This window comes from Oncorhynchus gorbuscha, linkage group LG03 (assembly GCF_021184085.1).
Source record: "Oncorhynchus gorbuscha isolate QuinsamMale2020 ecotype Even-year linkage group LG03, OgorEven_v1.0, whole genome shotgun sequence".
NCBI lineage: Eukaryota > Metazoa > Chordata > Actinopteri > Salmoniformes > Salmonidae > Oncorhynchus > Oncorhynchus gorbuscha.
Genome location: NC_060175.1, coordinates 38,024,476 through 38,049,329, shown reverse-complemented (window position 1 = coordinate 38,049,329; position 24,854 = coordinate 38,024,476). Strand labels below are relative to the sequence as shown.

Here is a 24,854-nt window from a genome sequence, read left to right as displayed (position 1 = left end):
AAACCCACTGGCTCCAGGTCAGCTATAAGTCTTTGCTAGGTAAAGCCCCACCTTATCTCAGCTCACTGGTCTCCATAGCAACACCCACCCATAGCACCCGCTCCAGCAGGTATATTTCATTGGTCATCCCCAAAGCCAACAACTATTTTGGCCGCCTTTCCTTCCAGTTCTCTGCTGCCAATGACTGGAACAAATTGCAAAAATCACTGAAGCTGGAGACTTATATCTCCCTCTCTAACTTTACTCATCAGCTGTCAGAGCAGCTTACCGATCACTGTACCTGTACACATCCCATCTGTAAATAGCACAACCAACTACCTCATCCCCATATTGTTATTTATTTTATTTGCTCTTTTGCACCCTGGTATCTCTACTTGCACATCTTCTATTCACTCCAGTGTTAATGCTAAATTGTAATTATTTCGCCACTGGCCTATTCATTGCCTCCCTAATCTTACTACATTTGCACACACTGTATATAGTTTTCTATTGTGTTACTGACTGTACGTTTGTTTATCCCATGTGTAACTATGTGTTTTTGTCGCACTGCTTTGTTTTATCTTGGCCAGGTTGCAGATGTAAATGAGAATTTGTTCTCATCTGGCCTACCTGGTTAAATGAAAAAGGCCGTCTCATTGTTGCCAGTGATCAGGCCTACCACTGTTGCGTCGTCAGCAAACTTAATGATGGCGTTGGAGTCATGCTTGGCCACGGAGTACAGGAGGGGACTAAGCATGCACCCCTGATGGGCCCCAGTGTTGAGGATCAGCGTGGCAGATGTGTTGTTGCCTACCTTTATCATCTGTGATTGTCAGGTGTGAATAGGCAGTGTGGAGTGCCATTGAGATTGCATGATCTGTTGGGGCTGTATGCAAATTGGAGTGGGTCTAGGGTTTCCGGTATGATGGTGTTGATGTGAGCCATGTCCAGCCTTTCAAAGCACTTCATGGTTACCAATGTGAGTGCGATGGGGTGGTAGTTAATTAGGGAGGTTATCTTTGATTTCTTAGGCACAGGGACTATGGTGGTCTGCTTGAAACATATAGGTATTACCGACTCGGTCAGAGAGAGGTTGAAAAGGTCAGCGAAGACACTTGCCAGTTGGTTTGCGCATGCCGGTCCTGGTAATCCTTCTGGCCCCGTGGGCTTGTGAGCAAGACCTGTTTAAAGGTCTTGCTCACATTGGCTACAGAGAGGGTGATCACACAGTCATCCAGAACAGCTGGTGCTCTCATGCATGCTTCAGTGTTGCTTGCCTCGAAGTGAGCATAAAAGGCATTTTGCTCATCTGGTAGTCTCGCATCACTGGGCAGCTCGCTGCCAGGTTTCCCTTTGTAGTCCGCAATAGTTTGCAAGCCCTGCCAAAATAGGTAGTGTAGCCTAGTGGTTAGAGCTTTGGACTAGTAACCGGACGGTTGCAAGTTCAAACCCCCGAGCTGACAAGGTACAAATCTGTCGTTCTGCCCCTGAACAGGCAGTTAACCCACTGTTCCTAGGTCGTCATTGAAAATAAGAATTTGTTCTTAACTGACTTGCCTAGTTAAATAAAGGTAAAATAAAAAAAATAAACACCCGACGAGCGTCAGAGCCGGTGTAGTAGGATTCAATCTTAGTCCTGTATTGACAGATGGTTTGTTGGAGGGCATAGCTAGATTTCTTGTTAGTGTCCAGATTAGTGTCCCGCTCCATGAAAGCGGCAGCTCTAGCCTTTAGCTCGGTCCGGATGTTGCCTGTAGTTCATGGTTTCTGGTTGGGGTACATACGGTCACTGTGGGGACGACGTCGTCGATGCACTTATTGATGAAGCCGGTGACTGAGGTGGTATATTCCTCAATGCAATTGGATGAATCACGGAACATATTCCGTTCTGCGCTAGCGAAACATTCCTGTAGCGTAGCATCCGCGTCATCTGAACACTTCCGTATTAAGCGAGACACTGGTACTTCCTGCTTTAGTTTTTGCTTGTAAGCAGGAATCGGGAAGATATCATTTTGGTCAGATTCGTCAAATGGAGGGCGAGGGAGAGCTTTGTATGTTTCTCTGTGTGGAGTAAAGGTGGTCTGGAGTTTTTTTTTTCCTCTGGTTGCACATGTGACATGCTGGTAGAAATGAGGTAAAACAGATGAAACATTTATATAGTCCTTGGCAAGATCACTGGATGTTTTAAAGCTCCTCTTAGACCACTTCTTAAAATATTTAGTGTGCGTATCTGTCAGGGATGTTGTGGGAAGGGTGTCACAGGGTAGATTGATAAGCCGTGTTCTTGTCTATAATGAGGGGAGTGAAAGGCCTGTGGGGAAATGTTACTGCATGTTGTCTCCTGTTGGATAACAAGATTAATGAGCCAGACTGGACTTTTTCTCTTTGTGACCGGACAAAAATGATAGAATATTGACAAAGAGAGCAGTAATCATTGACTAAAGTTGACTAAGTGTGTTAGTACAGGGCCAACCAGGTTAGAGAGGCATGCAATGGAAGAAAATGGCTTTATACACCATCCCTGTGTTTGTGAGAGAGAAAGTTCACATGGAATGGGCTCTTTCCTTCTTGAGGCATGATATGATTTAAAGAGATCTTGAGGTAATATTTTATAATATACTTTGATTTCACGAGTTACTTGATCTTTGTACATAACTGTGAAATGCACCACATCACTTCAGTAGGAGATGTCCTAACACTGAAAATAACACAGGCTGGTTTTGTGTCATGAGTAAACCCAGTTTAGTGTTTTGTTCCACTGATTGGTCGATGCAGACTTCATGCTATGGAGGAGAGTTAGCAGATCATTGACTTTTGATGGACTTCTGACTCCTCCCTCCCACTAACCCCCCTCCACGCTATCTCATGCATCCACATACACACACACAAACAGTCTCCACCTGTTGTTGTCTCAGTGGTACCTTATTGGGGGAAACATAGGATGTCTCAGACTCAGCATTGCTCATAGAGCTCAATCAGTAGAGACGCAGTGAGACCGTAGACACAGTTAAGAGACAGTCAGTCAGTAGTAATCTCATTCCGAGACTAGAGAACATATCTTACCTGCTGCCTTGCATATCAGCCTCTCTCTCACATTTCAAGGTAAGACTCCTTTCTACCAAACCGATTCCACTTCAGTCATTAATATACAGTATTATAAAGCAAAATTACTGAAAAATACGTTTGATCCAAAATGAGAACTGAGGTTACAATCTGTAACAGGGTTTTCAATTTTACATTTACATTTACATTTAAGTCATTTAGCAGACGCTCTTATCCAGAGCGACTTACAAATTGGGATTTGCAACGTTATGAAGTTTTAACTAAGGCAGTAACATCTTGTTTGTGGCATACTGAACTTTTTTATTTTGTTAGCCTTTTAAGTTGCAGTAATTAAATTGGACATTTTGGTTTGCCTGTGCCATTTAATTTATTTAGCTGTTTTCCAGTCACCTCATCTGGGTGGTGTCTTTCTGTTACATTTTGTGCCAGTCTTATAAATGTAGCATAATGTCACATTTCTAACAGTCTAAAATACAGTCTAATGTATTTTAGATAGCTTTCTGAGCACAGGTGTAGTGTTATTAAATAATGCTTAATGGTAGTAGGAGTCAAATACCTCAAAGTTCTTTATTCTGGGAATAAAATCAACCCCACCTGGTGTTGTATTGTGCATCTTTACCTTGGTGTGAACCGTGGGTGTACATTCAACAGTCTATAGTGGTGTTTTAAGTCCGTGGCGTCTTCAGCTATAAGGAGCTATTCACTCACGGTAATAAATCAGTCTGAACAAGAAAGAACGGAAGCTGTTGTGAACGCTGCTTTGACTTTCTCATGCCACAGCTAAACAATGTTTAATCCCTCTCAGAATACACAAGTCTGGGCTGTGTGTGTGTGTGTGTGTGTGTGTTCCTGTACCTGCTGCAGGTGTGTGTTAGTGCAGAGAGGGCATGAGGTGGGGCGTTGCGGCAGAAAGCAAGCTGCTACAGGACCAAGGTGTGTTTCACCATGCCGCTATCTGAATACATTTCTCCAGGATGTTTTGTTGGCTAAAATGTGTTTCTCCTATTTCATTGTTCATGTAATGTGAGCGACATCACACCAGACAGTGGAATATTACTTGATTCATTCATCAATGCATGACTGACTCTACTCTCACAAGTCTATTTAAAAAGAAAAAGCATAATTATAAGGAATGTGCAACATACAATTGTTTTTCAGTGTTGAATTGTTTATGTTTACACAAACATAAGCAATGCAATTTAGACAGTCTTTGTCAAATTCATCCACATAGGGAAATATGTTATTTTCTATAACAATAAGTTAACGAGTGGCTGGTGTGACTAAGTAACAATATTACAGACTGCTCTCTGCAATGCATTTTCCAAGACACAAATGGGGAGAGGCAGTACATTTCATACAATAAATGTCTTCAAGTGGTTCTGTGGTTAATGGAATGCCACTGTACTGTATTTGTATGGATGGTTGTGATGCTACTACCTCTTGGGCCAGGCTCCCTATTAAAATAAACTGCTGTCTTAATGGGACTGGCCTGGTTAAATTTAGCCTAAATATATAAATGAGTAAAAATACATTAAAAATAATTATATTGATAGAATATACAATATCTTAATATACAGATTCAAAATACACTTTCACTGTATCACTTCTTTATGGAGGAGAATGTATGGCTAAGTTATTAATAAATGGCCTAGTCAAAAAATACTCTCAATTTGCTTCTGATCATTTTGTGTTATTGTTAACCATGAATATTTGTATCCTGTTGTGGCGTCTCAGACACAGATGTTTGTTATGGCTGTCAGGTGTGTCAAAGTCACATAATGGTTTGTCACAACCCAGTGGATTTGTTTATCTCTCTGTTTGGAGAATGATTTGTATCTCTTTTGGAATCAGTGAAAGCTAATAAGAAAGAACTTTGTGTGCTTGTCTGTTTTTTGTGATGTTAACCCTTTACACTCGTACCATATATGGGTTGAAAATGGCAGATTTGGGCACTGATAAGCACGTAATTTGGAACGCAGTGGCTATACAGTAACATGCTATAAATTATGTCAGCGCTCTGGCTCTGTGCTTCACAGCTTTAAAAATGTTTCCACTGACAGCTGTTCTGAATTTGAACATCACACCTGACAAAAAGTTGCCCTCATTTCTCCTGCTATTTGGCAAACTTTTGAAAAATGTTTGTTGTCTGAGTTAGGGAAATGTTGTCTGAGTTAGGGAAATGCTATGAATTAGTAGGACAAAGATTGTTGAAAGATGAGAAGTTGAGGATTTATAATAAATAGTGCTTTGATGTCATACAAGCAAGCCAAACACCTGTGAGTCCAAATGTGAACTTCACTTTTCCACATCATAAAACCATGTCATATACATTTTCAACATTTATGATCACTATGTTTGATGTACAGTTAGAAGATGACATGGTGTTATACCCTGGGTTGTCCTGAACAGAATGAGCCTATGTTTGTCTATGTGAAGAACATTTGCCCCGGAGCACGCACCTGAATGCACTCATGACTCAATTCTATGCACATCAAAATTATTGTCAATAGAACGTTTTTGGATTGTGTCAGCAACAGCAGTAATTGTGTGATGCCGGGGATGCAGGGTTGTGTTCCAAACAAAACAAATATAAGTGTGCTTGTTCCTCAACTGCACAGCTATTAGTGCAAAAAACAAAGCACCTTATAGTTGAATACTCTACTTTCAGTCGTAAAAGTGCATTGCCAATTCTTAGGAACTGTATACAGCCTATATCTCTATCTCTACTAGAAGTCGACCGATTATGATTTTCCAATGCCGATACCGATTATTGGAGGACCAAAAAAGCTGATACCGATTAATCGGCCGATTTAAAAAAGAAAAAGAAGAAGAAAAAAAACTAATAATAAAAAAGCATTTTTTTTTTAAAATTGTAATAATGACAATATGAATAACACTTATTTAACACTTAACACTTATTTTAACTTAATATAAAACATCAATAAAATCTATTTAGCCTCAAATAAATAATGAAACATGTTCATTGTGTTGGAGAAGAAAGCTTTTTTACATGGCACACATTACTAACGTTTAAGTTCCTTGCTCAGAACATGAGAACATATGAAAGTTGGTGGTTCCTTTTAACATGAGACTTCAATATTGCAAGGTAAGAGGTTTTAGGTTGTAGTTAATATAGGAATTATAGGACTATTTCTCTCTATACTATTTGTATTTCATATACCTTTGACTATTGGATATTCTTATAGGCACTACAGTATTGCCAGTGTAACAGTATAGCTTCCGTCCCCCTCCTCGCCCCTACCTGGGCTCGAAACAGAAACACATCGACAACAGCCACACTCGAAGCATCGTTACCCAACGCTCCACAAAAACCACGGCCCTTGCAGCGCAAGGGGAATAACTACTCCAAATCTAAAAGCGAGTGACGTCTGAAACAGTATTAGCGCACACCCAGCTAACTAGCTAGGCATTTCACATTGGTTACACCAGCCATTAGGCTGATAGGCTTGAAGTCATAAACAGCGCTATGCTTCCGAAGAGCTTCTGGCAAAACGCACAAAAGTACTGTTTGAATTAATGATTACGGGCCTGCTGCTGCTCGGTCAGACAGCTCTATCAAATCAGACATAATTATAACATAACACACAGAAATACGAGCCTTTGGTCATTAATATGATCGAATCCAGAAACTATCATTTCGAAAACAAAACGTTTATTATTTCAGTGAAATACGGAACCGTTCGGTATTTTAGCGAACGGGTGGCATCCCTAAGTCTAAATATTCTTGTTACATTGCACAACCTTCAATGTATGTCATAATTACGTAAAATTCTGGCAAATTAGTTCGCAATGAGCCAGGCAGCCCAAACTGTTGCATATACCCTGACTCTGCGTGCAATGAACGCAAGAGAAATGACACAATTTCACCTGGTTAATATTGCCTTCTAAACTGGATTAGTAGTTATAACTAGTGATTATGATTGTTTGTTTTTTATAAGATAAATGCACAAGATAAATGCATTCGCGTTACAGGTAGCCTACTCGTGGAGTGCAATGGTTAGAGCGTTGGACTAGTTAACTGTGCGGTTGCAAGATTGGAACCCCTAAACTGACACGGTGAATATCTGTCGTTCTGCACCTGAACAAGGCAGTTAACCCACCGTTCCTAGGCAGTCATTGAAAATAAGAATGTGTTCTTAACTGACTTGCCTAGTTAAATAAAAGGTATTTAAAAAAAATATATATAATTTTTTTTTAATCATCGGAAATCGGTGCTCAAAAATACTGATTTCCGATTGTTATGAAAACTTGAAATCGGCCCTAATTAATTGGCCATTCTGAATAATCGGTTGACCTCTAATCTCTACATCTCTATCCATTATAGCTATCTATCTCACCTCTATTTCAAATATGGATTTGGACAGCAGGTAAGTATACCAGGAAACACATCTGAAAAGGAATGATGTGCTGTATCATTACTGTTGAACTGTACCTGGGTGAGAGACCATTTTCACCATTTATAAACAGTCAAAAGATTGCAATGCAGAGCAGTAAATCCAGAATACTGGCTATTTTAGGCTATAGATTAGGCTATAGATTATAGCCTATATAAAATTAGGAAAAAAGCAAGGTCTGCTCTGAGAAATGAAGTTCTATTGGGAATTACATTACATATTGGACAAATAAAAAGTTCTATTGGGAATTACATTACATATTGGACAAAGAAAAAGTTCTATTGGGAATTACATTACATATTGGGCAAAGAAAAAGTTATATTGGGAATTACATTACATATTGGACAAAGAAAAAGTTCTATTGGGAATTACATTACATATTGGACAAAGAAAAAGTTCTATTGGGAATTACATTACATATTGGACAAAGAAAAAGTTCTATTGGGAATTACATTACATATTGGACAAAGAAAAAGTTCTATTGGGAATTACATTACATATTGGACAAAGAAAAAGTTCTATTGGGAATTACATTACATATTGGACAAAGAAAAAGAGAACACGTATGTCATGATTGGTTTAAAAACAAACTGTTAATCCTTCAATCATTTGCTAGGTTTCCATAAAGGAGAATGTTGATTTTTAAACCATTTTTATCTGTGCACACCCCTTTTAAGAATTGATTGATTTGTTGATTGATTGGTAAATTGGGTTCCCTGATTTGACTGAGATTGGCTTTGGCTCAGCCAATTTTACCCAGTCCAAGGAGAAGAACCAGTTTTGCAACTCTCTCAAATCAAATTTAATTGGTCACATGCACCAAGTACAACAGGTGTAGACCTTACAATGAAATGCTTACTTACAAGCCCTTAACCAACAATGCAGTTTTAAGAAAATACCCCCCCAAAAAGTAAGAGATAAGAATAGCAAATAATTAAAGAGCAGCAGTAAATAACAATAGCGGGGCTATATACAGGGGTTACCGGTACAGAGTCAATGTGGGGGGCACCAGTGTTGATGTAATTTGTACATGTATGTAGAGTTATTAAAGTGACTATGCATACATAATAACAGAGATTATTAGCAGCAGCATGGAAGGGGTTGGGGGGGAATGCAAATAGTCTGGGTAGCCATTTGATTAGCTGTTTAGGAGTATTATGGCTTGGGGGTAGAAGCTGTAGAAGCTGTTTAGAAGCCTCTTGGACCTAGACTTGATGCTCCGGTACCACTTGCTGTGCTATAGCAGAGAGAACAGTCTATGACTGGGGTGGCTGGAGTCTTTGACAATTTTTAGGGCCTTCGTCTGACACCGCCTGGTATAGAGGTCCTGGATGGCAGGAAGCTTAGTAGTCATTTAGGCAGGTTACCTTAGTGTTCTTGGGCACAGGGACTTTGGTGGTCTGCTTGAAACATGTTGGTATTACAGACTCAGACAGGGAGAGGTTGAAAATGTCAGTGAAGCCCATTTGGTCAGCGCATGCTCGGAGTACACATCCTGGTAATCGGTCTGACCCAGCGGCCTTGTGAATGTTGACCTGTTTAAAGGTCTTACTCACATTGGCTGTGTAGAGCGTGATCACAAGGTCGTCCGGAACAGCTGATGCTCTCATGCATGTTTTAGTATTACTTGCCTCGAAGCGAGCATAGAAGTTATTTAGCTCATCTAGTAGGCTTGTGTCAATGGGCAGCTCTCTGTGCTTCTCTTTGTAGTCTGTAATAATTTGCCAGCCCTGTCACATCCGACGAGCGTCTTAGCCGGTGTAGTACGATTCGATCTTAGTCCTGTATTGATGCTTTGCCTGTTTGATTGTTCGTCGGAGGGCATAGCGGGATTTCTTATAAGCTTCCTGATTAGAGTTCCGCTCCTTGAAAGCGGCAGCTCTACCCTTTTAGCTCAGTGCAGATGTTGCCTGTAATCCATGGTTTCTGGTTGAGGTATGTACGTACAGTCACTGTGGGGACGACGTCATCGATGCACTTGATTAAGTCAATTACTGATTTGGTGTACTCCTCAATATGCATAGGTCCCCGCCCCGTGTCTTACCAGAGGCTGCTGTTCTGTCCTGCCGAAAGAGTGTATAACCCGCCAGTTGTATGTTGTTAATGTCGTCGTTCAGCCATGACTCTGTGAAACCTAAGATATTACAGTTTTTAATGTCTCGTTGGTAGGGTACACGTGCTTTCAGTTCGTCCCATTTATTTTCCACTGATTGAACGTTAGCTAGCAGGATGGAAGGCAAGTGCAGATTAGCCACTCGTTGCTTGATCCTCACAAGACACCCCAATCTCTTTCCGCAAAACCTCCTTTTCCCTTTCCAGTGAATCACGGGGATCTGGGCCTGGTCAGGTGTCTGTAGTAGTATATCCCACCCATCCAACTCATTGAAGAAGAACTCTTCATCTAGTTTGAGGTGAGTAATCCCAGTTCTGATGTCCAGAAGCTCTTTTCGGTCATAAGAGACAGTAGCAGCAACATTATGTACAAAATAAGTTATGACCAACGCAATAAAAAAATAGCATGGTTGGTTAAGAGCCAATAAAATGTCAGTCCTTACCCTCCGGCCCAATTTCCAATTTATGGAAATGACAGCTTGCTCTCTCACTCACTATTTCTCAATACATTACATTTACATTTAAGTCATTTAGCAGACGCTCTTATCCAGAGCGACTTACAAATACTAAATGTGATATGGGTGGATTTGAGACTCATGAAGATATATAAACTCTGGAGAGGCTGAGGCACACACATTCACTGTCTTTTCTGTTAGGTTAGATGTGTGTTAGTGTGTAAAGCAGTGCCAATCTTTCAGCTCGCTGTGTTTTAGGGACCACCCGCTGTAGACGTCTGATTGCCGACATTTTCAAGCGATACCACATGTAGCATCGGTGACTTCTTTAGAATCACTTGATGTTGTCCATACTGCGCAAAGAAATCTCCATGACAACGCCTCCGAGCCATGGCCCGCCAGTCTATAAGGCCCTCAGCAAACGGGGACCTATACACGCACACACACACACACACCCTTTCTCAGCCACATATGCTCTGTGAACACGTGGGTGACCTAAAGTAGTGGTCCTGAATGGGCCTTAGATACAAAGTGTGCTGAGGCTAAAGGAGACAGCTCATTGTGTGGGCCTGCCCCTTTTGTCTGAGTTAGCCTGAAGGGGTATAAGGGGGTGGGTTTTGGGCAAAAAGGGGCCCTTCATACACATCCTTTCTTCCCCTTCTCTTATTCTTTCTCTTGATTGGGAGTATGTTTTGTCTTTTTTTTCCTCCTCTCTGATAAATGCCACAGTATCCTTTTCTATCCACCACAATACATTGCCTGTTCCTGAGTCTGAGAGAGAGGATGAAAAGAGGCTGCTTTTTAACCTGCATTTCTGAAAGCAGAAAGGAGCCGCTGTGCCAGAGCCAGTCCCTTTCTCTTATTTTCTTTTCTTTTTTCTCCTTTCTCTCTTTTTGTGAAAAGTGTGATTGTGTCATCAGCCTATTTATATGAAGAGGACGCAGAGAAAGAAGAGAGGACGCAGAGAAAGAAGAGAGGACGCAGAGAAAGAAGAGAGGACGCAGAGAAAGAAGAGAGGACGCAGAGAAAGAAGAGAGGACGCAGAGAAAGAAGAGAGGACGCAGAGAAAGAAGAGAGGACGCAGAGAAAGAAGAGAGGACGCAGAGAAAGAAGAGAGGACGCAGAGAAAGAAGAGAGGACGCAGAGAAAGAAGAGAGGACGCAGAGAAAGAAGAGAGGACGCAGCGAAAGAAGAGAGGACGCAGCGAAAGAAGAGAGGACGCAGCGAAAGAAGAGAGGACGCAGCGAAAGAAGAGAGGACGCAGCGAAAGAAGAGAGGACGCAGCGAAAGAAGAGAGGACGCAGCGAAAGAAGAGAGGACGCAGAGAAAGAAGAGAGGACGCAGAGAAAGAAGAGGGAGGACGCAAAAGGAGAGCAGAGCTTGCTCAAACTAGGTTTATATAATTAAAACTGCGAATTGTAACTTTTTGGGCAACCCAACCAAATTCACATAAATGTGAGTTTTAGATCATTCATTGTCATTGAAAACAAGCCTAAGAAGCGGTTGATCTGTTCTATGTGTGTTATTTCTATGCTTCTCGTTCTTACAGTGCATTCGGAAAGTATTCATACCCCTTGACTTTTTCCACATTTTGTTACGTTACAGCCTTACACTAAAATGGATTAAGTAATTTTTCCCCCTCATCAATCTACACACAATAGCCCATAATGACAAAGCAAAAACAGGTCTATAGAAATGTTTGCACATTTGTTAAAAATAACAAACTCATTATTTAACATTTATAAGTATTCAGACCTTTACTCAATACTATGTTGAAGCACCCGCGGCAGCAATTACAACCTCTTCTTGGGTATGATGCTACAAGCTTGGCACACCAGATCCTCTCAAGCTCTGTGAGGTTGGATGGGGAGTGTCGCTGTACAGCCATTTTCAGGTCTCTCCAGACATGTTCAATCAGGTTAATGTCCGGGCTCTGGTTGGGCCATTCGAGACTTGTCCCGAAGTTACTCCTGCATTGTCTTGGCTGTGTGCTTAGGGTCGTTGTCCTGTTTGAAGGTGAACCTATGCCCCAGTCAGAGGTCCTGAGTGCTCTGGAGCAGGTTTTTATCAAGGAACACACTGTACTTTGCTCTGTTCCTATTTCCCTCAATCCTGTCTAGTCTCCCAGTCCCTACTGCTGAAAAACATCCCCACAGCATGATGCTCTCACCACCACGCTTCACCGTAATGATAATGGCAGGTTTCCTCCAGACCTGACACTTGGTATTCAGGACAAAGAGCTCAATCTTGGTTTCATCAGACCAGATAATCTTGTTTCTCGTGGTCTGAGAGTCCTTTAGGTGCCTTTTGGCAAACTCCAAGAGGGCTGTCGTGCATTTTACTGAGGAATGGCTTCCGAATGGCTTCCTTCTGGCCACTCTACCAAAGGCCTGATTGGTGGAGTGCTGCAGAGATGGTTGTCCTTCTGGAAGGTTCTCCTATATCCACAGAGGAATTCTGGAGCTCTCTGAGTGACCATCGGGTTCTTGGCCACCTCCCTGACTAAGGAAGGCCCTTCTCCCCTGATTGCTCAGTTTGGCCAGGCGGCCAGCTCTAGGAAGAGTCTTGGTGGTTCCAAACTTCTTCCGTTTAAGAATGATGGAGGCCACTGTGTTCTTGGAGACCTTTAATGCTGCAGAAATGTGTTGGTACCCTTCCACAGATCTGTGCCCCGACACAATCCTGTCTCAAAGATCTACGGACAATTCCTTCAATCTCATGGCTTGGTTTTTGCTCTGACATGCATGGTCAACTGTGGGACCTGATATAGACAGGTGTGTGCCTTTCCAAATCATGTCCAATCAATTGAATTTACCACAGGTGGACTCCAAGTTGTAGCAACATCTCAAGGATGATCAATGGAAACAGGATGCACCTGAGCTAAAATTCGAGTTTAACAGCAAAGGGTCTGAATACAAACTTTTCTACCAACCTGTTTTTACTGTCATTATTGGGTATTGTGTGTAGATTGATGAGAAAAATATATATTTAATCCATTTTAGAATAAGGCTGTAACGTAACAAAATGTAGAAAAAGGAAGTGGTCTGAATACTTTCTGAATGCACTGTAAGTTTCGTCTAGCTTCTTTTACTTTGTACACTAGCTTTAAACACCTGAAAATATAATATTTTTGATTATGGTAAATGTATTTCACAGCAGTTAGTACAATTATTCTCTACGCTATACTTGCTTGTTTTGAGTCACAAACTGAAATTAGGCAAACTATTCAAATTTTAACAACCAGGAAATGGCAGGGTTATTTCTGCATAGTGCATCTTTAACAAAGTGAACATGTGGCATCAGTGTGCCTTGGGTCCATCCCTGAGCTCCACATGGATTTAAAAAAAAAATCCTGGTGTATCCTTGAGTTCCCAACACTGCTCTTTTTGTGATGATATCTGGCCATCAACCACAGAGAACAATACGAATTCAACATCAGCTACCTCTCATCTGGCGGTATCACACTTTATACAACTCCTCACAGCAGGCCTGTGTGTGTGTGAGATTAACTGAATGAATCTGTTGTCTGTGTGGGTGTATTCTGTGGCCAGTGGGTAGCCCCCTGGGTTCAGCCAGGAGGGAGAGGAAGGGTAGGAAAGCTTTTGTATGTCTGGCCTTGAGAGCTCAGTTCCTAATGAGACCCATTCAGCAACACAACACAAGAAACCTGCTTCAGACCCTACCCATGCTGAGGCAGAAAGCAAGCGTGTGTATGTGTGGGTACGTAAGTGCGTGAGAGGGGGAGAGAGAAATGTTGTCCCGCAGAACACTATAAGAGAAACAACCAACCATGCCATCCACAACACTGCCAACCCCTCCCTCCATAAAATCTAATATCATGTAAAGACAGACACACAGCAGGCTTCGCATGTTTGGGTCATCATAACAGACATGTGTGTTGAGTTCTCTCACAACAAGGCTTAGTGTACTAAATACCTGACACATGGTCTGGGCCTGAGGCTGTCTATGAGCCAAGGGGGACTGAGAGAGGAACATGGTCCTGGGAACCCACTGTGGATCCAGGTCTTCATCTCAACTCCGTTAATTAGCCCGTGTTAAACTAGTTGAAATATTCTTGCTAACTATTTTAAAGGGATGGCATTTGTCCTATATTTTTCAGAGAAAATCTCTAAATGAGCGATTCAAAGTGTCTTTCAGTTAATTGGTGGCCTTTTAACGAGCCAGATACTAATTGATGGTCATCTTCAGTGAGATCCAGCATCCACAGTGGGGTGGAATCCACAGCTCTAAGTGTGTGTGTGTGTGTCAATCCACTGCGTTATGTGGGCTGGAGAGAAGCAGATTAAATATTTTGTGTCACCAATGAAAGGAGAGTGAATGTCCGTTCGCTCGCTGTTTGCTGCTCCCGAGGAGAGTGTGATCTTTATTTGAATCAGTTTATACAACCATATCATCTTACTAAACTCTGTGACCACACAAATGTTGCTCAGGTCAATTAAAAAATCCAGCTTGGGGGCAGAAAATGGTGAATAGATCAAATATATATACTCTTTTCATTAACATATTGTTTCTAGCCCAGCTCCTGTGTTGTTATATTTGAATGTGTGATATTCCTCTCTTTCCTTCATTTATGGTGTCCCCGTTTCAGGCAGGCGGCCAAGAAACCCCCATAAAGCATAAAGGTGGCATTGTTAATTACGTGATGCTGGACATCACAGCGCTGTATCACACCTGTGGGTCCAGCTATTTGATCCTTATCACACATTAATGTTATAGATCACAGGGGCAAAACCTATATGATGCAAAGTATTGGATTGTTTGACTCAAAGAGGCACTGTCGCCATGACTGGAGGTAAACGTGAAGACCGATGTGGGGAGAGGAAGTAAGAGATGGTTAGAGGGACATAGAGAGGGAGGGAGCTAGAGAGACAGAGTTAGTGTTTGAAGGAAACAGAGAGTTCAGTCTGCAGAGTGGCTCTGTGCTGAGAAAGAGCATGCCTGCCTGCCTGCCGACAACATGACCTGTTTCTGCTGTGTAGGGGTCCTCTTAAGTCTGTAGACCTCCACACCTAAGAGATTCCTCTCCATAACCTTTACTTTTCTCTCTGATTGATAAATGTAAATGACCGACTGCTTGTTTCTCCAGAGTTGTCATTAACGACTTGCTTGTGGCAATATCATGATGTATTGTACTGCATTGTTTAGCTGGTGTGGAAATATAGATATTTCATGGTAAAATTGTTAATGAACAATTACCTTTTTTGTTTTGTTTGGGATTCAGATGAACCAGTAACACAAAATACAATTTAGCGTGAAGTTATTGCCTTTATTACATATTAACAAGTAACACCAACTGAAGCATATGACTTTGTAATAAAGTGTTATTAAACATTAGGTAGAGTGAATGGCTCTATAGGGGTTTCATAACTTAATTCCCCCAGGGAAGACCATGGGACTAGAGTCCCACTAAGCGTATGCACCTGTGCTATGGTGCACCTGTTAAGGGTTGTGTCCCAGCCACCGTTCAGGCTTTAATGTTGGCATCGCCAGCCTCACCTGCCACTGTGCCAGGCCCCCGGGCGTAAGGGAACCAACCACTCTGGGCTCAGAATAACTGCAGGTCAACATGCTATCTTTGCCAGAGCATTTAAACATTCCTAAAGCAGGTTTGATTGTATCCAGCCAGAGATATTTAAAGGCTCAGGACAATTTAACACAACTTTAAACAGTTTGGAAATGTTTCTTCCAGCAGGATATGTGTGTCAAGTTAGTTCTGTGTTTGAGTGTCTCTCTCTCTACCCAGAGGAGTCCCTGCAGAGCTTTTGTCTATAGAGCTGTCAGTCTCAGAGTTCACTTGATCAGCCATCGTGTGCTGTTATGATACTGGCTCAGTGCTCTCTCTAGAAGCGCCCCCCCCTCGGTCCCCTTCAGACCATGTTTTGAAAACAACAAAGACGACACTGAGCAAACTAAAGATGGAGGGAGAACAACCGAATGCCTTTGCATTGCAGATGCCCCGGGGTGAGATGTTGGGTTTACAAGTTACAACATGTTTGGTAACTGAATCTTTTGTGTCGACTTTTTAGTGCCTCATGGGAAGAGTTCGATTTCAGAGGTGTCAAAGCTCAGATTCAGCGCTGATCTTATCTCTGAGGTTTAGACATGCTCCCTCCCTTTCCTCCATCCGCTTTCATCCTTCCTCCTTTCCTAGAAGTAATCACTGATCTGAACATGACTGGATTGGTGAACGCAATGTAGTGGAAGTGGCTTTCACCTGTTTCAGAGTTTCCATTCCATCTGAACTTCACTACAACAGTCTTGGAGAAGTATTTTGTTTCTGCACTTTAGAAAAATACTAACTCTGTTTAACTGCAATACTGTCCTAAATGAATGTAAATGTTTTTTGAATTGTTCCTTTTAAATACGTTCTCCAGTTTATTTGTGTATGATGTCATGACAGTCCCAAGCTACTGCATTTACCAGTAGCTCAGCTGACTGCAGCCTATCATAACGCAGCATAGTTTTAGGTTATCTGTGGTCAGGTCTATGGTAGTCCTATGAGCCATGTTGAGAAATTATGCCTAATTGATTGCACCTACATTTTTAAATTATAGGATTCATATCATCTTCAATAAATATAGTACTCAACATCTGATTTGGAACATCATTATTCCTAACAGGTAAAACACCTAGGAATCCAATAAAATGATCAAATGCCACCCATGGACCCCACTACAACTCACGCCAATCCAGTGGCGGTCCGTGCCGTTTATGATGAGGGAGGAGGATTTTAGAGATGTTATTTCTATTACGGCGTATTGGATGACTGTCGTTCATATTTCATTCAACCAGTTCAACATAACATCCATAGGTTTAGGCTACTACATGATACTCAAAATTTCCCTATACCCATCATGAGGTTGCTACAACCAAGCCTATGAATAAACGTTTACAAAGTAGTTGCACACAGGTCGAGAATTTGAAGTGACATACAGTGAGTGACACATGGACTAACAGTGACCCATACAATTTCCACTTGCACAATCATAGTCCAAGATCTGCAAACGAGAGTTTAAATTGGACAAATTCAGGTATGTTTATCCCCATTTCGTTCTGTTTGCTTCCGTTTTAAGAAATGTTTTTCAACAGAATCGTAATGAATAAACCCCTGATCACACGTAAAGACAGGTTACTTACATAGCAGCCACGTTGTATTCCCTTCTCTCCTCCCCTCCCCCTTTCCCTTTACTTATGGACTTCAATGCACAACACATCAACTGTATGTGACCAGGCAAGAAAACTTTCCAAGCCAAACCATATCAAAACCGCTACACACAGCCTACATCGTTGTTGCCATATTAGCTAAAGTAACGTCATAGTCAACATAGCTAACAGAACTAAGGACTTAGTAAACCCGCTTCAATCATGCAGTAACGTTTCGTTTATAGTCAGTAAGAAGTTTAGCAGTTACACTGTGAGGGCCTGGTGGCAATAAATTAGTCAAACGAAGAAGGACCTAGAAAAACTGCAGCTAGCCCAAAACAGAGCGACATGTCTTGCTCGTCACTGTGTTCAGAGGGCTAATATCAATACTATGAATCAAATACATTTATAAAGCCCCTTTTTAGATCAGCAGTTGTCACAAAGTGTTTATACAGAAACTGAGCCTAAAACCCCATAGAGCAAGCAATGCAGATGTAGAAGCACGGTGGCTAGCAAAACCTCCCTAGAAAGGCTGGAATCTAAGAAGAAACCTAGAGTAACCAGGCTCTGAGGGGTGGTCATTCCTCTTCTGGCTGTGCCGGGTGGAGATTATAAGAGTATATGGCCATTAAGGCCAGATCAATCTTCAAGATGTTCATAGATGACCAGCAGGGTCAAATAATAATCACAGTGGTTGTAGAGGGTGCAACAGGGTCAGCACCTCAGGAGTAATTGTCAGTTGACTTTTCATAACTGAGCATTCAGAGGTTGAGACAATAGGTGCAGAGTAGCATGAACAGTCCACAGGTCAGGGTTCCATAGCTGCAGGCAGAACAGCAGAAACTGGATCAGTAGCACATCCGGTGAACAGATCGGGATTGCATGCCAGTCTCTCTTGGCTCAAAGTAGAGGAAAGGCTGACTGCATTACTTCTTGTTTTTAGAAGAATCATTCATTTGTTGAAAAATCCAAATAGTTTGCACAGTCAACTTACACACAGCACTGACACACACACTTACCCCACCAGACATGCCACCAGGAGTCTTTTCACAGTCTCCAAATCCAGAACAAGAAAACGTACAGTTTTATATAGATCAAGATTCTCCAACTGGCGGCCTGCAGGTGGTTTTATTTTGCCCCCAAAGGTTTCTGTGCAAATTCATTGTTGGACATGACTGTAAAAACACCAGGAAATCCGCTCCAAGTGATCTAAATCTGTTCCCAACTATTCCCACACATAATAGAAAGACTGTATACAAATGTAATCAAGGTTTGAAATGACTGTTTTAGTCAAATATTATATCTGTTTGGGCTTCTACAATTATCCGCACAAGAAAAGATTGGCCCGCTGAATCTAGTTGGTGATCCCTGATTTAGAGCCATGATTACAACAAGATGGTGCTGGAGAACAAGGCTCACGTTTTACATAACTAATTGTGTTTTTTTTTGTTGGTGTTTTTCTTTGTAACTTATTTTGTACTTAATGTTGCTGCTACGGTCTCTTTTGATCGAAAATAACTTCTGGACATCAGAACTGAAATTACTCACCACGGACTGGCACAATCTTTTTTTTCTTTTGACAAGTCTGACGTGAATGATATACTGCTTTCCAGGGAACATGCCCAGAACAGGCCCGTCACTTGCATGACAAGCAGGCGGGGAAAAAGGTCTGTCTTCTGAGAATTGGTATGCGATTGAATAAACACCCAATTCCTTCCATTCTGCTTGCTAACGTGCAGTCTTTTTGGAAATAAATTGATGACCGACGAGGAAGATTAAACTACCAACGGGACATTAACAACTGTAATATGTTCTGCTTCACGGAGTCATGGCTGAACGATGACATTATCAACATACAGCTGGCTGGTTATATGCTGTATACGCTGTATCGGCAGGACAGAACAGCGGCGTCTGGTAAGACAAGGGGTGGCGGACTCTGTATTTTTGTAAATGACAGTTGTAAATGACAGTTGGTGCACGATATCTAAGGACGTCTCAAGGTTTTGCTCGCTTGAGGTAGAGTATCTCATGATAAGCTGTAGACTACACTATTTACCAAAGAGTTTTCATCTGTATTTTTCGTAGCTGTCTACATACCACCACAGACTGATGTGGGCACTAAGACTGCACTGAATGCACTGCATTCCGCCATAAGCAAACAGGAAAACGCTCATCCATAGGCGCTCCTAGTAGCCGGGAACTTTAATGCAGGGAAACTTAAATCCGTCTTACCAAATTTTTATCATCATGTTAAATGTGCAACCAGATGAAAAAATAACTCTAGACCACTTTTACTCCACACACAGAGACTCATACCAAAGCTCTCCCTCGCCCTCCATTTAGAATAATGGTCAGATTTTCCATCTTCCTGATTCCTGCTTACAAGCAAAAATGAAAGCAGGATCACCAGTGACTCGATAAATAAAAAAGTGGTCAGCAAATGCTGAACTACTGTTTTGCTAGCACAGACTGGAACATGTTCCGGGATTCCTCCGATGGCATTGAGGAGTACACCACATCAGGAATTGGCTTCACCAATAAGTGCATCGACGACGTCGTCCCCACAGTGACCATACATACATACCCCAACCAGAAGCCATGGATTACAGGCAACATCTGCACTGAGCTAAAGGATAGAGCTTCCACTTTCAAGGACGCTAACCCGGAAGCTTCAAAGAAATCCTTCTATGCCCTCTGACGAACCATCAAACAGGCAAAGCGTCAAAACAGGACTAAGATCGAATCGTACTACACCAGCTCTGATGCTCATCGGATGTGGCAGGGCTTGCAAACTAATACAGACTACAAAGGGAAGCACAGCCGAGAGCTGCCCAGTGACACGAGTCTCCCAGATGAGCTAAACTACTTCTATGCTCGCTTCGAGGCAAATGACACTGAAACATGCATGAGAGCACAAGCTGTTCCAGAAGACTGTGTGATCACGCTCTCCTCAGCGAATGTGAGTAAGACCTTTAAACAGGTCAACATTTGGATTACCAGGATGTGTAATGCGATCATGCGCTGACAAACTGGCAAGTGTCTTCACTGACATTTTCAACCTCTCCCTGTCCGAGTCTGGAATACCAACATGGTTTAAGCAGACCACCATAGTCCCTGTGCCCAAGAACACCAAGGTAACCTGCCTAAATGACTACCGACCCGTAGCACTCACATCTGTAGCCATGAAGTGCTTTGAAACGTTGGTCATAGCTCACATCAACACAATTATGCCATTATCCCAGAAACCCTAAACTCACTCTAATTTGCATACCGCCCTAACAGATCCACAGATTATGCAATCTCTATTGCTCTCCACACTGCCCTTTCCCACCTGGACAAAAGGAACACCTATGTGAGAATGCTATTCAATGACCTACAGCTCAGCGTTCCACACCATAGTGCCCGCAAAGCTCATCAATAGGCTAAGGACCCTGGGACTGAACACCTGCCTCTGCAACTGGATCCTGGACTTCCTGACGGGCCGCCCCCAGGTGGTGAGGGTATGTAACAACACATCTGCCACGCTGATCCTCAGCACAGGGGCCCCTCAGGGGTGCATGCTCAGTCCCCTCCTGTACTCCCTGTTCACTCATGACTGCATGGCCAGGCATGACTCCAACACCATCATTAAGTTTGCCGATGACACAACAGTGGTAGGCCTGATCAACGACGAAATAGTCTATTTCGTGGCCAGGTCTCTGACCTTGTGGCCATGTGGTGTCAGGACAACAATCTCTCCTTCAACCTGATCAAGACACAGGAGATGATTGTGGACTACAGGAAAAAGAGGACTGAGCACGCCTCCATTAACATTGACGGGGCTGTAGTGGAGCAGGTTGAGAGCTTCAAGTTTTTTGGTGTCCACATCACCAACAAATTAACATGGTCCAAACACACCAAGACAGTTGTGAAGAGGGCACAACAAAACCTATTCCCCCCCCCCCAGGATACTGAAAAGATTTGCATGGGTCCTCAGATCCAAAAAGTTCTACAGCTGCACCATCGAGAGGTTTCATTACTGCCTGGTATGGCAAATGCTCTGCCTCTGACCGCAAGGCACTACAGAGGGTAGTGCGTATGGCCCAGTACATCACTAGGGCCAAGCTTCCTGCCATCCAGGACCTCTACACCAGGTGGTGTCGGAGGAAGGCCCTAAAAATTGACAGACTCCAGCAACCCTACACCCCTACACAGCTGCTACTCTCTGTTATTATCATCTATACATAGTCACTTTAATAACTCTACCTACATGTACATATTACCTCAACTAACTGGTGCCCCCGCACATTGACTCTGTACACAGGTGGGTATCGGTACAGTCTCGCTATTGTTATTTTACTGCTGCTCTTTAATTACTTGTTACTTTTATTTCTTATTCTTACTTGTATTTTTTAAAACTGTATTGTTGGTTAGGGGGTCGTAAGTAAGCATTTCACTGTAAGGTCTACACCTGTTGTATTCGGTGCATGTGACTAATAAAATTCGATTTTGATTGCATATAACTCCCTTCCATCTCAGATTGCTCAAGTGAACAGCAAACCTGGTTTTAAAAAAACAGATAAAGCAACACCTCACAACACCTCTCCCCTGTTTACCTAGATATGTTGTGTGTATGTACTGATATGTTGGCTGTGTGATGTTTAAAATGTATGTTTTTCTGTCCTTGATGTTCTTGTCTATTAATGTTCTGTATTATTTCATGTTTTTTGTGGACCCTAGGAAGAGTTGCTGCTGCTATCGCAATAGTTAATGCGGATCATAATAAAATACCCCCCCAAAAACTCTCTCACACTTCCTGCCACCAACACCCCCTACAGAGAAAAAGCATCACTCCTTAAGCATCACTCATTACGAACAAATGAACAGAGTATTTGAGGTGAAGGGCTTTGAGGTGTGCAGAGGGTTGAGTGGATGTAAAGGTTGTTGTCACAGGCATTATTGCCCATCCTCTATGTTCAGGAAGTTCAGACTTTATTAAGCTCATCCCCCCCCCGCCCCCTCATATATCCACACTATGGCTTGTAATCTGTGGTGTTGAGAACTAGAGTTCCCCGTCCAACACATTAAAAGCTCTGTAAAGCCATTGGTGAATGTATTAGGTCGCTCTCTCTCTACTCACTCACTCACACTCTCACTCTCATTCTCTCACTCTCAGGTTTAGAGCCGTGGCTTCTGGCAGGCAGGTGGCTTTGTGTAAAGACATAATGTGAAAGGGGGAATGGGGGGGGACCTCTAATCACTATGCACTCTGCATTTTCCCCTCTGTTCCCGGGTCGGTCGGCACATTCCGCTGGCATTGTTATCTGCACTGTTTCCTGCAGCCCGCGGCTTTTGTCCGTCTCTCGCCCATTGTCCCGGCTTCCTTTGTTCCCTCCGTCTAACAATGGCTTTTGTCTCACATACACACATACGTACACACATACATACATCATGTCATTAAAACTCGTTTTTCAACCACTCCACAAATTTCTTGTTAACAAACTATAGTTTTGGCAAGTCGGTTAGGACATCTACCTTGTGCATGACACAAGTCATTTTTCCAACAATTGTTTTTACAGACAGATTATTTCGCTTATAATTCACTGTATCACAATTCCAGTGGGTCAGAAGTTTACAAACACTAAGTTGGAAAATTCCAGAAAAGGATGTCATTGAATTAGAAGCTTCCGATGGGCTAATTGACATAATTTGAGTCAATTGGAGGTGTACCTGTGGATGTATTTCAAGGCCTACCTTCAAACTCAGAGCCTCTTTGCTTGACATCATGGGAAAATCAAAACAATTCAGCCAAAGACCTCAGAAAAAAAATTCTAGACCTCCACAAGTCTGGTTCATCCTTCGGAGCAATTTCCAAACGCCTGAAGGTACCACGTGCATCTGTACAAACAATAGTACGCAAGTAGTAACACCATGGGAACACGCAGCCGTCATACTGCTCAGGAATGTCTCCTAAAGATGAGCGTACTTTGGTGCGAAAAGTGCAAATCAATCCCAGAACAACAGCAAAGGACCTTGTGAAGATGCTGGAGGAAACGGGTACAAAAATATCTATATCCACAGTAAAACGAATCCTATATTGACACAATCTGAAAGGCCGCTCAGCAAGGAAGAAGCCACTGCTCCAAAACTACCATAAGAAAGCTAGACTACGGTTTGCATCTGCATAAGGGGAAAAAGATTGTAATTTTTGGAGAAGTCCTATGGTTTGATGAAACAAAAATAGAACTGTTTGGCCATAATGACCATCATTATGTTTGGAGGAAAAAGGGGGTGGCTTGCAAGCCAAAGAACACTATCCCAACTGTGAAGCACGGGTGTGGCAGCATCATGTTGAGGGTGGTAATTTGCTGCAGGAGGGTCTGGTACACTTCACAAAATAGATGGCATCATGAGACAGGAGAATTATGTGGATATATTGAAGCAACATCTTAAGTTAAAGCTTGGTCTCAAATGGGTCTTCCAAATGGGCAATGACCCCAAGCATACTTCCAAAGTTGTAGCAAAATGTCTTAAGGACAACAAAGTCAAGGTATTGGAGTGGCTATCACAAAGCCCTGACCTCAATCCTATAGAAAATGTGTGGGTAGAACTGAAAAAGCGTGTGCGAGCAAGGAGGCCTACAAACCTGACTAAGTTACACCAGCTCTGTCAGGAGGAATGGGCCAAAATTCACCCAACCTATTGTGGGAAGGTTGTGGAAGGCTACACAAAAACGTTTGACCAAAGTTAAGCATTTTGAAGGCAATTCTACCAAATACTAATTGACTGTATGTAAACTTCTGACCCACTGGGAATGTAATGAAAGAAATAAAAGCTGAAATAAATCATTCTCTCTACTAATATTCTGACATTCCATATTCTTAAAATAGTGGTGATCCTAACTGACCTCCAGACAGGGAATCTTTATTTGGATTAAATGTCAGGAATTTAGAAAAGCTGAGTTTAAATATATTTAGCTACGGTGTGTGTGTGTGTGTGTGTGTGAACTTACAACTTCAACTGTATATACAGTACCAGTCAATTTTGGGGACACCTACACATTCAATTATTTTTCTTTATTTTGACTATTTTCTACATTGTAGAATAATAGTGAAGACATCAACAATATGAAATAACACATGAAAGCATGTAGTAACCAAGTGCTCCAGAATTTGAGATTCTTCAAAGTAGCCACCCTTTGCCTTGATGACAGCTTTGCCAACTCTTGGCATTCTCTCAACCAGCTTCATGAAGTAGTCACCTGGAATGCATTTCAATTAACAGGTGTGCCTTGTTAAAATGGTATTTGTGGAATTTATTTTCTTAATGCGTTTGAGCCAATCAGTTGTGTTGTGACAAGGTAGGGGTGGTATACAGAAGATAGCTCTATTTGGTAAAAGACCAAGTCCATGTTAAGCAAAGAGAAGCGAGAGTCCATCAGCACTATGATGAAACTGGCTCTCGTGAGGACCGCCACAGGAAAGGAAGACCCAGAGTTACCTCTGCTGCAGAGGATAAGTTCATTAGATTTACCAGCCTCAGAAATTGCAGTCCAGATGAATGCTTCACAGAGTTCAAGTGACAGACACAGCTCAACATCAACTGTTCAGAGGAGACTGCGTGAATCAGGCCTTAATGGTCGAATTGCTGCAAAGACACCACTACACCAATCATAAAAAGAGACTTG

General features: G+C 42.2%; 1 protein-coding gene across 7 annotated transcripts in view; it reads left to right on the top strand.

Annotated features, from left to right (window-relative positions):
- The window catches only part of LOC124031346 (transcription factor SOX-13-like), a 65,767-nt gene that overhangs the window by 5,559 nt on the left and 35,354 nt on the right, over window positions 1–24,854 (top strand). The window contains exon 2 of one of the 7 annotated variants that reach the window (XM_046342450.1): window positions 9,777–9,868. The exons of 5 other annotated variants lie outside the window; for them this stretch is intronic. The gene's annotated coding sequence lies outside the window, so the exon portion shown is untranslated. Of the gene's footprint in view, window positions 1–2,970; window positions 3,082–9,776; window positions 9,869–24,854 lie in introns of those variants that run through there. One more of the 7 variants, XM_046342454.1, reaches the window with a different exon arrangement.